Source organism: Lissotriton helveticus, chromosome 9 (assembly GCF_964261635.1).
Source record: "Lissotriton helveticus chromosome 9, aLisHel1.1, whole genome shotgun sequence".
Taxonomy (NCBI): domain Eukaryota; kingdom Metazoa; phylum Chordata; class Amphibia; order Caudata; family Salamandridae; genus Lissotriton; species Lissotriton helveticus.
In genome coordinates, this window is record NC_136070.1 from 33,246,445 (window position 1) to 33,263,796 (window position 17,352).

Here is a 17,352-nt window from a genome sequence, read left to right on the forward strand (position 1 = left end):
ACAATGAATTCCCGGCTGTAGTCGGGAGCCTGGAGCACGGGGGCCGTGCACATGGCGGTCTTTAGCTTTTCGAAGGCCGATTGGCAGGCCGGGGTCCAGTTGACGGTTTTGGGGCTCTTTTTGGAGGTGAGCTCTGTGAGGGGCCCCACGATGCTGCCATAGTCCTTCACGAACCGCCGGTAGTATCCGGTGAGCCCTAGGAAGGCTCGGACCTCCGTTTGGATCGTAGGGGGTTGCCAGGCCTGGATGGCAGCGATCTTGAGTTGGAGAGGGGCCACCAGCCCGCTTCCCACTTGGTGCCCTAGGTAGGTCACGGACCCTTGGCCAACCTGGCACTTGCTGGCTTTGATGGTGAGCCCGGCTTGCTGGAGGGCGTGTAGAACCTCCCGCAGGTGGCGGAGGTGGTCGGTCCACTGGTGGCTGTACACAGCAATGTCGTCCAGGTAGGCGGCGCTGAAGTCTTCCAGGCCCGCCAGTACCTGGTTTACCAGCCGTTGGAACGTTGCCGGGCGTTTTTCATGCCGAAGGGCATGACTTTAAAGTGGTAGTGCCCGTCTGGGGTAGAGAAGGCGGATCGTTCTTGGGCCCTAGGGGTGAGGCCGATCTGCCAGTAGCCCGCTGTTAGGTCGAAGATGCTCAGGTAGCGGGCGGCCCCCATCCGGTCAATTAGCTCGTCTGCCCGGGGGATGGGATGAGCGTCGGTCCGGGTAACTGCATTCAGCCCCCGATAGTCCACGCAGAACCGGAGCTCAGGGGCAACGCCCGGGGCAGCTGCCTTGGGAACCAGGACGACTGGGCTCGCCCAGGGACTGTCTGAGGGTTCGATCACTCCTAGGGTCAGCATTTTGGACACCTCGGTCTGGATGCAGGCTCGTACCCGGTCTGGTACGCGGTATGCTCGGTGTCGAATAGGAGGGCTGTCCCCGGTGTCCACATCGTGGAGGCACCAGGGGGTGACTCCGGGGGTGAGGGAGAACAGGGAGGCGAACTGCCTCAGGAGCGTTTGGCAGTCTTGGCGTTGCTCCGGGGACAGGGCCTCGGAGAGCTGGACCCCTTCCACTGAGCCATCCTGCTCGAGGGCCCTCAGTAAGTCCGGAAGGGGTTCGGAGTCTTCTTCTGTCCCAGTATCGGTAGCCATCAGGAGGCTGAGTTCGGATCGCACAAAATGGGGTTTGAGCCTGTTGGCATGGAGGACCCGTAGGGGGTTCCGGGCAGTCTCCATGTCGATTAAATAGGTGACGGGCCCCTTGCGTTCGATTACCTTGAAGGGCCCGGACCATCTGTCTTGGAGGGCACAGGGCTCAACCGGGGACATCACCCAGACCTGTTGTCCAGGTTCGAACTCAATGGAGGACGTGTGCTGATCGCACCACCTCTTCATGTCCTCCTGACTGGCCTCGAGGTTGGCTTTGGCGGCGTCTCGGAACCGCCGGGTCTGGTTGCGGAGAGCCAGGAGATACCTGTAGATGTCCGGGGGAGTTTTCTGGGGAGGCTGCTCCCAACCTTCCTTGACTAGGCTGAGGGGGCCCCGGACGGGGTGCCCGTACAGGAGTTCAAATGGGCTGAAGCCGAGGGACTTCTGCGGGACCTCCCGATAGGCAAACAGGAGGCATGGAAGTAGTACGTCCCACTGGCGTCGAAGGGGTTCTTCTAGACCCCTAATCATCCCCTTGAGGGTGCGGTTGAATCTCTCGACCAGTCCGTTTCCTTGCGGGTGATAGGGGGTCGTGAACTTGTAGGTGACCCCGCATTGCTGCCAGAGGGACTTCATATATCTGGAGATAAAGTTCGTGCCCCTGTCACTGACGACCTCCCGGGGGAACCCCACCCGGGAGAAGATCCCCATCAGGGCCCGGCCCACCACGGGGGCCGTCACAGTCCGAAGAGGGATGGCCTCGGGATAGCGGGTGGCGTGGTCTACCAGGACCAGGATGAACCGATGTCCTTGGGCTGTTCGTGGGTCGAGGGGCCCCACAATGTCTATTCCCACTCGTTCAAACGGGGTGGTGACGACAGGAAAGGGTTGTAACGGTGCTTTGATTTTTCGGCCACTTTTTCCGCTGGCCTGGCAGGTGGGGCAGGCCTTGCAGTGGTTGGTGACATCCTTCCGCATGTGGGGCCAGAAAAAATGGGTCACCAGGCGGTCGTAGGTTTTATCCTGCCCCAGGTGTCCGGCAAGGGGGACATCGTGGGCTAAGTTCAGGAGGAAGTCTCGGAAGCGAAGAGGCACCACCAGCACCCGACCGGCCCCTATTTCTGCAACTTTCTGCTCGCTGTAGAGCAGGTCTTGGTCCCAGTAGATCCAGTGGGCCCCCGAGGTATCCCCGGTGCTCTGGGCCAGGGCTTGCTGCCGGAGTCCTTCGAGAGAGGGACAAGTTTTCTGTTCGGCCCGGAATTGTTCCTGCGTGGGGCCTCCCTCCTGCCGCCAGTGTGCCAGGTCAGGGACGTCCCGAAGCTGGTCGGATCCTTCTTCGGTTTGGGTCAATGGACTGGCTTCTGGGGCGGCCTCCTCTGGGATGAGCGCGGGAGGAGGTTCTGGCCACTCGGGCTCTTCCGGGCTGGGGACCGAGCGGGCGGTCATGGACCGGGTCGTGACGCAGACCCATTCAGGGAGGCCAAGCATCCCCAGGTGCTCCCTCCGCTCGACAGCTGCCCAGGGAGAGCTTTCAAGATCGTTTCCTAGGAGGCAGTCCACGGGGGCATCATCGCGGACAGTTACTTTTAACATCCCTGTTACTCCCCCCCACTCGAAGGGGACGCAGGCCATGTGGCATAGGCTTTCAGAGTTGTCGGCTGATCGGACAGGGCAAAGAATGTTCGGCAAGATTTGGTCTGGAGTGACGAGGTGGCGTCGGACCGCCGTTACACTGGCCCCGGTGTCGCGGAGGGCTTCCGCCCGGCGGCCATTAATGTTGACCCATTGACCGTACTTCTGTGTGTTGGCGGGAAGGGGGGCCCGCGGAATCATGTCTCTCTCCCCTAAGCAGACCAGTGCCATGGCGGCGGGTGCCCATTCAGAGGGATCGGCCTCGTACTCTTCTTGGTCCTCCGGGATTAGTTCTTCCCCTAGGGCCGCCGCTGCAACTTGGCGGGGGGTAGTGTTCGGATTCTTTGGGCAGTTGGGATCACTGGCGTAGTGGCCGGGTCGCTGGCACCTGTGGCACGTAATGTTGGCCCGGAAACCGGCCCGGACGGCAGGGCTTCCTCGGCCAACCGGGGTCGAGGGGTTTCTGGGGGGTGACGAGGGGCCGGGGTCTCTCCCCCGACCCTGACTTCCTCCTCCCCCTCGGGGGCGATACGATCTGGATAATTCGCTGGGTGCGTTCCGGCCAACTCGGGTGCTTTCCCACCGGTCGGCTTCGACGGCGAGTTGTCGAGGGTCGGTTAGCTTACTGTCCAGGAGGTGTTGCCGGAGCTCCACGAAGCAGTTGTTCGACAGGTGTTCCCATACGATAAGGTCAAAGAGTTGTTCGTAGGTGGTTACCTTGTTGCCCTTGATCCACCCCTCGAAGGCTCGGCTAAACAAGTTCACGTACTCCACCCAAGTTGTACCCGGAATCCGTTTGCAGTCGCGGAACCGTTGGCGGTACATCTCAGGTGTGAGCCCGTATCGAGTGAGGAGGGCGGCCTTCATGTGGTCGTAGGAGGTCATCAGCTGGTCCGGGAGTTGCAGCAGGGCGTCCCGCCCTTCGTTGACAAACCTCCCCCATAACCCGGCTCCCCAATCGCTTCGGGGAATCCGGTGGGAGGTCATTGCCACCTCATAGGCTTTAAACCACTGCTGTATATCATCGTTCTTGTGGTATTCCCGGATGACATCTTTGGGGATGTGAACCTTGGGTTCGGTCGAGGCAGACAGGGTCGGTCGTTCGGGGAGCCCGAGGTCTTTATCCTGTTTCTGGATCTCCAGTGCTTTGAGATTGCGCTCATGTTCGTACTCTAGTTTCTTTTCCTCTAGCTCCCTCTGTCTTTGCTTGTCTTCTCGCTCTTCCCTGAGCCGTAAGTGTTCCAGGGTTATTTTTTGTTCTGCCAGCTTGAGTTCTCCATCCAAGCGAAGTCGGGCTAGTTCTAATTCGTGGAGTCTGGTTTTTTCCCTTTCTCGGATCTCTTCCAGGGAGAGACCCGCTCTTTCTTTAGTTGGTGCGGGGCTCGTTTCGGTTGTTTGTGTTCGGGGTACGGCCGTACCCGTTTCCGCCCAGGCTTCTAGGGCTCGTTTGAAGTCTTCCTTCGTACTCAGACCCGTGGTTGGGAGACCAAGTTCCATGCAATATTGCTTCAGTTCTCGGTGGTTGTAGTCTTCCAATTTTTCCATCTGGAATTTCTCCGTTGTTCCGCTCTCTGTTGTCATGGTGGTCGTGTGTCGTGGGTCGGGTGACTTTCTGTACGATTATGCGTAGGTTCGGATCCCACCGCTGCCACCAATGTTAGACGGGGACCCTGAGGGTCGGCCGGATACTGGGGGAGAGATCCCCGAGTGGGACCGTCTCCGGCGATCGTACAGACAAGTTACCTCCCGCCCCACAAACAGGCACCACACCAAGTCGAGTTCAATGCTTTATGTAAGGTTCTTAAGGCAAGGATATCAGCGATACAGGATATCTCGGACCCGGGGGTCCTCTCACTTCTAGTCTCTGTAGGGAAAAGGGGGTAGCGGGACAGTCTTGGTACCGGATCGGTACAGGTGGTGTTAAGAGGCGAGCTCACAATCCTCGAGCTGGAGTGTCTGTGGATCGGGCCGCGGCGGCGCCAGCAGGCCAAGATGATAGTCTCACAAAGCAGAGGGCCGCGGCAGCGCCAGCAGGCCAAGTCGATGGATTCACGAGGCAGAGGGCCGCGGCAGCGCCAGCAGGCCACGACGATGGTTTCACGAGGCAGAGGGCCGCGGCAGCGCCAGCAGGCCAAGACGATGGTTTCACGAGGCAGAGGGCCGCGGCAGCGCCAGCAGGCCAAGACGATGGTTTCACGAGGCAGAGGGCCGCGGCAGCGCCAGCAGGCCAAGACGATGGTTTCACGAGGCAGAGGGCCGCGGCAGCGCCAGCAGGCCAAGACGAAGGTTTCACGAGGCAGAGGGCCGCGGCAGCGCCAGCAGGCCAGTTACGGATGAGTTCTTCTTGGGTCTCTCGACTCCAGGATACAACTGCCTTCCTGTCCTGGGGCTGCCTCAGTTATAGGCCTGGCGCCCTTTGATGTCCGGACCCTCGCTCTTGGAGGTCGGGGGGTCTGGGATGAGGGAGCCCAGACACCCAGCAGGGGGGTGGAGCCAGCGCCCGAGGAGGCTGGGGGTGCTCGGCACCTGGCGGGGGAGAGCCATCGACACTTCGTACTCCCATTGACCTGCCAAGTGGGCCGTTCACCTCCTGGGTGGAGGGTGGTGCCGGGATGTCGGGGCCTGGCCAGGCCCAGGGTTGGGGTTGGGCTGAGGCCGCACGGCCGCGTGGTGCCGTGTCCAAGATGGCGGCTGGGCCGGGCAATGGTGCTGACGGTGGCCCGGGCCCTGTCCGGCGGGGAGGGAGCGAGCCCTTCATGTGGCCTGTCCAACATAACTGTTCTACTTATCAGAGTGCCCATTAGAGGGCAGGGGCCAAGGGTGTCTGGTGCTCAGCAGAGCTCATGACTGTAGCTGCTCTGCTTATCACTGTGCACATTAGAGGCCTGGGGCCAGGGGTGTCTGGTGCTCAGCACTGCTCATGATTGTAACTGCCCTGCTTATCACTGTGCACATTACAGGCCCGGGGCCAGGTGTGTCTGGTGCTCAGCAGAGCTCATGATTGTAACTGCCCTCTTATCACTGTGAACATCACAGGCCCGGGGCCAGGGGTGTCTGGTGCTCAGCAGTGCTCATGATTGTAACTGCTCTGCTTATCACTGTGCACATTAGAGGCCCGGGCCAGGGGTGTCTGGTGCTCAGCACTGCTCATGATTGTAGCTGCTCTGCTTATCACTGTGCACATTAGAGGCCCGGGGCCAGGGGTGTCTGGTGCTCAGCAGCGCTAATGATTGTAACTGCCCTGCTTATCAAAGTGCATATTAGAGACCCTGGGTCAGGGCTGTCTGGTGCTCAGCAGTGCTCATGATTGTAACTGCTCTGCTTATCACTGTGCACATCAGAGGCCCTGGGTCAGGGGTGTCTGGTGCTCAGCAGAGCTCATGATTGTAACTGCCCTGCCTATCACAGTGCACATTAGAGGCCCGGGGGCAGGGGTGTCTGGTGCTCAGCAGCGCTCATGATTGTAACTGCTCTGCTTATCACTGTGCACATCACGGGCCCGGGCCAGGGGTGTCTGGTGCTCAGCACTGCTCATGATTAGAACCACTCTGCTTATCACAGTGCACATTAGAGGCCCGGGCAGGGGTGTCTGGTGCTCAGCAGAGCTCATGATTGTAACTGCTCTGCTTATCACTGTGCACACCGCGGGCCCGGGTCCAGGGGTGTCTGCTGCTCAGTGGAGCTTATGATTGGAACTGCCCTGCTTATCAATGTGAACATTAGAGGCCTGGGGTCAGGGGTGTCTGGTGCTCAGCAGAGCTCATGGTTGTAACTGCTCTGCTTATCATAGTGCACATTAGAGGCCCGGGGCCAGGGGTGTCTGGTGCTCAGCGGAGCTCATGATTGTAACTGCCCTGCTTATCAATATGCACATTAGAGGCCCGGGCCAGGGGTGTCTGGTGCTCAGCGCTGCTCATGATTGTAACTGCTCTGCTTTTCATAGTGCACATTAGAGGCCCGGGGGTAGGGGTGTCTGGTGCTCAGCACTGCTCATGATTGTAACTGCCCTGCCTATCACAGTGCACATTAGAGGCCCGGGGGCAGGGGTGTCTGGTGCTCAGCACTGCTCAATGGATGTAACTGCTCTGCTTATCACTGTGCACATCACGGGCCCGGGGCCAGGGGTGTCTGCTGCTCAGTGGAGCTTATGATTGTAACTGCCCTGCTTATCAATGTGAATATTAGAGGCCGGGGTCAGGGGTGTCTGGTGCTCAGCAGAGCTCATGATTGTAACTGCTCTGCTTATCATAGTGCACATTAGAGGCCCGGGGCCAGGGGTGTCTGGTGCTCAGCGGAGCTCATGATTGTAACTGCCCTGCTTATCAATATGTACATTAGAGGCCCGGGGCCAGGGGTGTCTGGTGCTCAGCGCTGCTCATGATTGTAACTGCTCTGCTTTTCATAGTGCACATTAGAGGCCCGGGGCCAGGGGTGTCTGGTGCTCAGCACTGCTCATGATTGTAACTGCTCTGCTTATCACTGTGTACATTCGAGGCCCGGGGCCGGGGGTGTCTGGTGCTCAGCACTGCTCATGATTGTAACTGCCCTGCTTATCACTGTGCGCATTCGAGGCCCGGGCCAGGGGTGTCTGGTGCTCAGCAGTTCTCATGATTGTAACTGCTCTGCTTATCACAGTGCACATTAGAGGCCCGGGCCGGGGGTGTCTGGTGCTCAGCACTGCTCATGATTGTAACTGCTCTGCTTATCACTGCACATTAGAAGCCCTGGGTCAGGGGTGTCTGGTGCTCAGCACTGCTCATGATTGTAACTGCTCTGCTTATCACAGTGCACATTAGCGACTTGGGGCCAGGGCTGTCTGGTGCTCAGCAGAGCTCATGATTGTAACTGCCCTGCTTATCATTTTGCACATTAGAGGCCCGGGCCAGGGGTGTCTGGTGCTCAGCGCTGCTCATGATTGTAACTGCCCTGCTTATCACTGTGCACATTAGAGGCCCGGGGCCAGGGGTGTCTGGTGTTCAGCGCTGCTCATGATTGTAACTGCTCTGCTTATCATAGTGCACATTAGAGGCCCGGGGCCAGGGGTGTCTGGTGCTCAGCGGAGCTCATGATTGTAACTGCCCTGCTTATCAATATGCACATTAGAAGCCCGGGCCAGGGGTGTCTGGTGCTCAGCACTGCTCATGATTGTAACTGCTCTACTAATCAGAGTGCCCATTAGAGGCTCGGGGCCAATGGTGTCTGGTGCTCAGCAGAGCTCATGACTGTAGCTGCTCTGCTTATCACTGTGCACATTAGAGGCCTGGGGCCAGGGGTGTCTGGTGCTCAGCACTGCTCATGATAGTAACTGCCCTGCTTATCACTGTGCACATTACAGGCCTGGGGCCAGGGGTGTCTGGTGCCCAGCGCTGCTCATGATTGTAACTGCTCTGCTTATCATAGTGCACATTAGAGGCCCGGGCCAGGGGTGTCCGGTGCTCAGCACTGCTAATGATTGTAACTGCTCTACTTATCACTGTGCACATTAGAGGCCGGGCCAGGGATGTCTGGTGCTCAGCACTGCTCATGATTGTAACTGCTCTGCTTATCACTGTGCACATTCGAGGCTTGGGGCCAGGGCTGTCTGGTGCTCAGCAGAGCTCATGATTGTAACTGCCTTGCTTATCATTTTGCACATTAGAGGCCCGGGGCCAGGGGTGTCTGGTGCTCAGCGCTGCTCATGATTGTAACTGCCCTGCTTATCACTGTGCACATTAGAGGCCCGGGGCCAGGGGTGTCTGGTGCTCAGCGCTGCTCATGATTGTAACTGCTCTGCTTATCATATTGAACATTAGAGGCCCGGGGCCAGGGGTGTCTGGTGCTCAGCGGAGCTCATGATTGTAACTGCCCTGCTTATTAATATGCACATTAGAGGCCTGGGGCCAGGGCTGTCTGGTGCTCAGCAAAGCTCATGATTGTAACTGCTCTGCTTATCACTGTGCACATTAGAGGCCGGGCCAGGGATGTCTGGTGCTCAGCAGAGCTCATGATTGTAACTGCTCAGCTTATCACTGGGCTCATTAGAGGCCCGGGGCCAGGGGTGTCTGGTGCTCAGCACTGCTCATGATTGTACTGCCCTGCTTATCACTGTGCATATTAGAGGCCCTGGGACAGGGGTGTCTGGTGCTCAGCACTGCTCATGATTGTGACTGCCCTGCTTATCACTGTGCACATTCGAGGCCCGGGCCAGGGGTGTCTGGTGCTCAGCACTGCTTATGATTGTAACTGCCTTGCTTATCACTGTGCACATTCGAGGCCCGGGGCCGGGGGTGTCTGGTGCTCAGCACTGCTCATGATTGTAACTGCTCTGCTTATCACTGCACATTAGAGGCCCTGGGTCAGGGGTGGCTAGTGCTCAGCACTGCTCATGATTGTAACTGCTCTGCTTATCACAGTGCACATTAGAGGCCTGGGGCCAGGGCTGTCTGGTGCTCAGCAGAGCTCATGATTGTAACTGCCCTGCTTATCATTGTGCACATTAGAGACCCGGGGCCAGGGGTGTCTGGTGCTCAGCGCTGCTCATGATTGTAACTGCCCTGCTTATCACTGTGCACATTAGAGGCCCGGGGCCTGGGGTGTCTGGTGCTCAGCGCTGCTCATGTTTGTAACTGCTCTGCTTATCACTGTGCACATTAGAGGCCCGGGCCAGAGGTGTCTGGTGCTCAGCAGAGCTCATGATTGTAACTGCTCTGCTTATCATAGTGCACATTAGAGGCCCGGGGCCAGGGGTGTCTGGTGCTCAGCGGAGCTCATGATTGTAACTGCTCTGCTTATCACAGTGCACATTAGAGGCCTGGGGCCAGGGATGTCTGGTGCTCAGCAGAGCTCATGATTCTAACTGCTCTGCTTATCACTGTGCACATTAGAGGCCGGGCCAGGGATGTCTGGTGCTCAGCAGAGCTCATGATTGTAACTGCTCTGCTTATCATAGTGCACATTAGAGGCCCGGGGCCAGGGGTGTCTGGTGCTCAGCGGAGCTCATGATTTTAACTGCCCTGCTTATTAATATGCACATTAGAGTCCTGGGGCCAGGGCTGTCTGGTGTTCAGCAAAGCTCATGATTGTAACTGCTCTGCTTATCACTGTGCACATTAGAGGCCGGGCCAGGGATGTCTGGTGCTCAGCAGAGCTCATGATTGTAACTGCTCAGCTTATCACTGGGCACATTAGAGGCCCGGGGCCAGGGGTGTCTGGTGCTCAGCAGAGCTCATGATTGTGACTGCTCTGCTTATCAGTGCACATTAGAGGCTGTTGGACCCGGCCTCGTGGCGTGGCCCGTCTCTGTCCCTCAGAACCCTGCGAGCGTAGGCCTGCACCCTGAGCCCCTGCGCAGCGTCCCCGCAAGAATAGCCTGCACCCAGCAGCCTGGTCGCCTCACCCCCGATGAGCCCGAACCCCCGTAAAACCACAACCAGGCCGCATGTCCCCGTCCCGCTCCCGGTTCCGAGCGCCTAACATTGCATGCCCCACAAGGCCCGGACGCCATCTTCCCTTTCCGACATACCTGTCTCCCTGGGCCTAGCGGGACCCCGGCCCCAGTGAAACCCAGCCTCCAAAGGCGCGCCAGTCCCGGCTGGGGGGTAAAGGGCTCCCGAGTGAGATAAGCCAGGGAGTTTCGAGGGCACCTCCGGCCTCCCCTGAGGGGCTGGTATCTGTCACGCCTTTGGCCCTCCCCTGTGGCCCAATTTCGATCCCCCCTCTGGCCTCCCCGAGGGCGGGCTCCAGACCCGCTGGGCGTCTGGGAATTCCCGGACCCATCTTTCAAAGGGATCAAAGAGCCAACCGCCGGACCTCGCCAACGACCAGCCCCCAGGGCTTGAGACCTCCGCCTGCAAGGGTCCGGAGATCAAAGAGCCGAAGGACTATAACTGGGCCCGCCCGACAACTAGCGGGCAGTTGTATCTTGGACCTAAAGCCCTGCTGATCTGATCGCGGCTGACCCTAAGAAGACTCATCCTGAACATCGGAGCCCTGCTGACGCTGTCGCGGCTCAAGCTGAACTGAACCATCCGAGCCCTGCTGACGCTGTCGCGGCTCAAGCTGAACTGAACCATCGGAGCCCTGCTGACGCTGTCGCAGCTCAAGCTGAACTAAGACCATCGGAGCCCTGCTGACGCTGTTGCGGCTCTTCACGAACTTCTCCAGATCGAGTCCTGCTGACCTCGTCGCGGCTCGAGGAGTACTCTGGTCCGGCCGAACCATCGAGAGCACTATCACGACCGAGCCGACTCGACGGAGGTGAAGCAGCCCGTACAACCATCATCCCGTACCCCCCGGCTCGAGGATTGAGAGCTGTGCGTAGGGTACGCCTCGTACTGTCCCAGAGACTAAAAGACTGTCCCGCTTCCCCCTTTCCGAATCCTCCAAGACTTTGTGGTCCCTTGACCCCTGTGTACATAAGAGTGCTACCTCGCTATTTGCTTATATAAAGATCTTGTTACTAAAACCCACCGGTGTGGTGTCTGTTCGTAGTGTGGTGTGAGCTCAGTGTGTACGATCCTAGACCCGAAGTCCTCCCCGGTGAGGACCTCACAATCAAGACTCGGCAAGTTCTGTGGGAGAGGTGGGTCCGGGTGTGGTCGGGTGAGCACAACCTGACCCTCGGGGATCGCCCTTCTTACATAGGCCCTGGGTCAGGGGTGTCTGGTGCTCAGCACTGCTCATGATTGTCCTGCCCTGCTTATCACTTTGCATATTAGAGGCCCTGGGACAGGGGTGTCTGGTGCTCAGCAGAGCTCATGATTGTGACTGCCCTGCTTATCACTGTGCACATTCGAGGCCCGGGCCAGGGGTGTCTGGTGCTCAGCACTGCTCATGATTGTAACTGCCCTGCTTATCACTGTGCACATTCGAGGCCCGGGCCAGGGGTGTTTGATGCTCAGCAGTGCTCATGATTGTAACTGCTCTGCTTATCACAGTGCACATTAGAGGCCCGGGGCCGGGGGTGTCTGGTGCTCAGCACTGCTCATGATTGTAATTGCTCTGCTTATCACTGCACATTAGAGGCCCTGGGTCAGGGGTGGCTGGTGCTCAGCACTGCTCATGATTGTAACTGCTCTGCTTATCACAGTGCACATTAGAGGCCTGGGGCCAGAGCTGTCTGGTGCTCAGCAGAGCTCATGATTGTAACTGCCCTGCTTATCATTGTGCACATTAGAGACCCGGGGTCAGGGGTGTCTGGTGCTCAGCACTGCTCATGATTGTAACTGCCCTGCTTATCACTGTGCACATTAGAGGCCCGGGGCCAGGGGTGTCTGGTGCTCAGCGCTGCTCATGATTGTAACTGCTCTGCTTATCACTGGGCACATTAGAGGCTGGGGCCAGGGGTGTCTGGTGCTCAGCGGAGCTCATGATTGTAACTGCCCTGCTTATCACAGTGCACATCAGAGGCCTGGGGCCAGGGCTGTCTGGTGCTCAGAAGAGCTCATGATAGTAACTGCTCTGCTTATCACTGTGCACATTAGAGGCCGGGCCAGGGATGTCTGGAGCTCAGCAGAGCTCATGATTGTAACTGCTCTGCTTATCACAGTGCACATTAGAGGCCCTGGGTTAGGGCTGTCTGGTGCTCAGCAGTGCTCATGATTGTAACTGCTCTGCTTATCACTGTGCACATTAGAGGTCCTGGGTCAGGGGTGTCTGGTGCTAAGCAGAGCTCATGATTGTAACTACCCTGCCTATCACAATGCACATTAGAGGCCTGGGGGCAGGGGTGTCTCGTGCTCAGCACTGCTCATGATTGTAACTGCTCTGCCTATCACTGTGCACATCACGGGCCCGGGGCCAGGGGTGTCTGCTGCTCAGTGGAGCTCATGATTGTAACTGCCCTGCTTATCAATGTGAACATTAGAGGCCCGGGGCCAGGGGTGTCTGGTGCTCAGCAGAGCTCATGATTGTAACTGCTCAGCTTATCACTGGGCACATTAGAGGCCCGGGGCCAGGGGTGTCTGGTGCTCAGCAGAGCTCATGATTGTGACTGCTCTGCTTATCAGTGCACATTAGAGGCCCTTGGTCAGGGGTGTCTGGTGCTCAGCACTGCTCATGATTGTACTGCCCTGCTTATCTCTGTGCATATTAGAGGCCCTGGGACAGGGGTGTCTGGTGCTCAGCAGAGCTCATGATTGTGATTGCCCTGCATATCACTGTGCACATTCGAGGCCCGGCCCAGGAGTGTCTGGTGCTCAGCACTGCTCATGATTGTAACTGCTCTGCTTATCACTGTGCACATTTGAGGCCCGGGCCGGGGGTGTCTGGTGCTCAGCACTGCTCATGATTGTAACTGCCCTGCTTATCACTGTGCACATTCGAGGCCCGGGCCAGGGGTGTCTGGTGCTCAGCAGTGCTCAGGATTGTAACTGCTCTGCTTATCACAGTGCACATTATAGGCCCGGGGCCAGGGGTGTCTGGTGCTCAGCACTGCTCATGATTGTAACTGCTCTGCTTATCACAGTGCACATTAGAGGCCCGGGGCTGGGGTTGTCTGGTGCTCAGCACTGCTCATGATTGTAACTGCTCTGCTTATCACTGCACATTAGAGGCCCGGGCCAGGGGTGTCTGGTGCTCAGCACTGCTCATGATTGTAACTGCTCTGCTTATCACAGTGCACATTAGAGATTTGGGGCCAGGGCTGTCTGGTGCTCAGCAGAGCTCATGATTGTAACTGCCTTGCTTATCATTGTGCACATTAGAGGCCCGGGGCCAGGGGTGTCTGGTGCTCAGCGCTGCTTATGATTGTAACTGCCCTGCTTATCACTGTGCACATTCGAGGCTTGGGGCCAGGGCTGTCTGTGCTCAGCAGAGCTCATGATCGTAACTGCCCTGCTTATCATTTTGCACATTAGAGGCCCGGGCCAGGGGTGTCTGGTGCTCAGCGCTGCTCATGATTGTAACTGCCCTGCTTATCACTGTGCACATTAGAGGCCCGGGGCCAGGGGTGTCTGGTGCTCAGCGCTGCTCATGATTGTAACTGCTCTGCTTATCATAGTGCACAATAGAGGCCCGGGGCCAGGGGTGTCTGGTGCTCAGCGGAGCTCATGATTGTAACTGCCCTGCTTATTAATATAAACATTAGAGGCCTGGGGCCAGGGCTGTCTGGTGCTCAGCAAAGCTCATGATTGTAACTGCTCTGCTTATCACTGTGCACATTAGAGGCCGGGCCAGGGATGTCTGGTGCTCAGCAGAGCTTATGATTGTAACTGCTCAGCTTATCACTGGGCACATTAGAGGACCGGGGCCAGGGGTGTCTGGTGCTCAGCAGAGCTCATGATTGTGATTGCTCTGCTTATCAGTGCACATTAGAGGCCCTGGGTCAGGGGTGTCTGGTGCTCAGCACTGCTCATGATTGTACTGCCCTGCTTATCACTGTGCATATTAGAGGCCCTGGGACAGGGGTGTCTGGTGCTCAGCAGAGCTCATGATTGTGACTGCCCTGCTTATCACTGTGCACATTCGAGGCCCGGGCCAGGGGTGTCTGGTGCTCAGCACTGCTCATGATTGTAACTGCCTTGCTTATCACTGTGCACATTCGAGGCCCGGGCCGGGGGTGTCTGGTGCTCAGCACTGCTCATGATTGTAACTGCTCTGCTTATCACTGCACATTAGAGGCCCTGGGTCAGGGGTGGCTGGTGCTCAGCACTGCTCATGATTGTAACTGCTCTGCTTATTGCAGTGCACATTAGAGGCCTGGGGCCAGGGCTGTCTGGTGCTCAGCAGAGCTCATGATTGTAACTGCCCTGCTTATCATTGTGCACATTAGAGACCCGGGGCCAGAGGTGTCTGGTGCTCAGCGCTGCTCATGATTGTAACTGCCCTGCTTATCACTGTGCACATTAGAGGCCCGGGGCTTGGGGTGTCTGGTGCTCAGCGCTGCTCATGATTGTAACTGCTCTGCTTATCATAGTGCACATTAGAGGCCCGGGGCCAGGGGTGTCTGGTGCTCAGCGGAGCTCATGATTGTAACTGCCCTGCTTATCAATATGCACATTAGAGGCCCGGGCCAGGGGTGTCTGGTGCTCAGCACTGGTCATGATTGTAACTGCCCTGCTTATCACAGTGCACATTAGAGGCCTGGGGCCAGGGCTGTCTGGTGCTCAGCAGAGCTCATGATTGTAACTGCTCTGCTTATCATAGTGCACATTAGAGGCCCGGGGCCAGGGGTGTCTGGTGCTCAGCGGAGCTCATGATTGTAACTGCCCTGCTTATTAATATGCACATTAGAGTCCTGGGGCCAGGGCTGTCTGGTGCTCAGCAAAGGTCATGATTGTAACTGCTCTGCTTATCACTGTGCACATTAGAGGCCGGGCCAGGGATGTCTGGTGCTCAGCAGAGCTCATGATTGTAACTGCTCAGCTTATCACTGGGCACATTAGAGGCCCGGGGCCAGGGGTGCCTGGTGCTCAGCAGAGCTCATGATTGTGACTGCTCTGCTTATCAGTGCACATTAGAGGCCCTGGGTCAGGGGTGTCTGGTGCTCAGCACTGCTCATGATTGTACTGCCCTGCTTATCACTTTGCATATTAGAGGCCCTGGGACAGGGGTGTCTGGTGCTCAGCAGAGCTCATGATTGTGACTGCCCTGCTTATCACTGTGCACATTCGAGGCCCGGGCCAGGGGTGTCTGGTGCTCAGCACTGCTCATGATTGTAACTGCCCTGCTTATCACTGTGCACATTCAAGGCCCGGGCCAGGGGTGTTTGGTGCTCAGCAGTGCTCATGATTGTAACTGCTCTGCTTATCACTGTGCACATTAGAGGCCCGGGGCCGGGGGTGTCTGGTGCTCAGCACTGCTCATGATGGTAACTGCTCTGCTTATCACTGCACATTAGAGGCCCTGGGTCAGGGGTGGCTGGTGCTCAGCACTGCTCATGATTGTAACTGCTCTGCTTATCACAGTGCACATTAGAGGCCTGGGCCAGGGCTGTCTGGTGCTCAGCAGAGCTCATGATTGTAACTGCCCTGCTTATCATTGTGCACATTAGAGACCCGGGGCCAGGGGTGTCTGGTGCTCAGCGCTGCTCATGATTGTAACTGCCCTGCTTATCACTGTGCACATTAGAGGCCCGGGCCTGGGGTGTCTGGTGCTCAGCGCTGCTCATGATTGTAACTGCTCTGCTTATCATAGTGCACATTAGAGGCCCGGGGCCAGGGGTGTCTGGTGCTCAGCGGAGCTCATGATTGTAACTGCCCTGCTTATCAATATGCACATTAGAGGCCCGGGCCTGGGGTGTCTGGTGCTCAGCGCTGCTCATGATTGTAACTGCTCTGCTTATCATTGTGCACATTAGAGCCCCGGGGCCAGGTGTGTCTGGTGCTCAGCACTGGTCATGATTGTAACTGCCCTGCTTATCACAGTGCACATTAGAGGCCTGGGGCTAGGGCTGTCTGGTGCTCAGAAGAGCTCATGATTGTAACTGCTCTGCTTATCACTGTGCACATTAGAGGCCGGGCCAGGGATGTCTGGTGCTCAGCAGAGCTCATGATTGTAACTGCTCTGCTTATCACAGTGCACATTAGAGACCCTGGGTTAGGGCTGTCTGGTGCTCAGCAGTGCTCATGATTGTAACTGCTCTGCTTATCACGGTGCACATTAGAGGTTCTGGGTCAGGGGTGTCTGGTGCTGAGCAGAGCTCATGATTGTAACTACCCTGCCTATCACAATGCACATTAGAGGCCTGGGGGCAGGGGTGTCTCGTGCTCAGCACTGCTCATGATTGTAACTGCTCTGCCTTTCACTGTGCACATCACGGGCCCGGGGCCAGGGGTGTCTGGTGCTCAGCAGAGCTCATGATTGTAACTGCTCAGCTTATCACTGGGCACATTAGAGGCCCGGGGCCAGGGGTGTCTGGTGCTCAGCAGAGCTCATGATTGTGACTGCTCTGCTTATCAGTGCACATTAGAGGCCCTGGGTCAGGGGTGTCTGGTGCTCAGCACTGCTCATGACTGTACTGCCCTGCTTATCTCTGTGCATATTAGAGGCCCTGGGACAGGGGTGTCGTGTATTTCTATAGGTTCTGAATCAGTCCCCCTATTCCTGACCCTATTCTGGTTAAACTAACTATCAAGTTAACTAACAGTCAGCCCATGAGGCAAGAAAACCCCCATGATGCAGATACCGTTATCTGACGCAGTCACACTACGGCACAGGAACGTGTTATCTGATTAGGTCATAACGCTTGAGATCTAATTAGACAAGCGACATTCCTCCAGCCCCTGATAAGGCATACGACGTTCTCATAACAAATCAAACCTATGACAACCTGGATAATCCGTGCGGCCATTGTTTTGATTTCACAGAGAACTTTAGTAAAGAATGTGCTAACGAGCAAGTCGTATGACATCTTTATTGACGTATCTATGTCCATCCTTACGTCAATCTCGGCACCTTTAAGGTATAAATATTGCCGACCTTGCCCTATGCAAACACACGCGTGGTGACAAGACGGAGCAGCCATACTTGCCGAAGCCGAGAGCAGAAGCAGACCCCGCTGGCAGCAGCCCCGCCTTCCTGACGCGCTGAGAGACGCGCTGCTATCTCAAGCCGAGAGACCCAGCACCGGCGCTTTCGGGCAGCCCTCGCAGGCAGCCTGGAATATC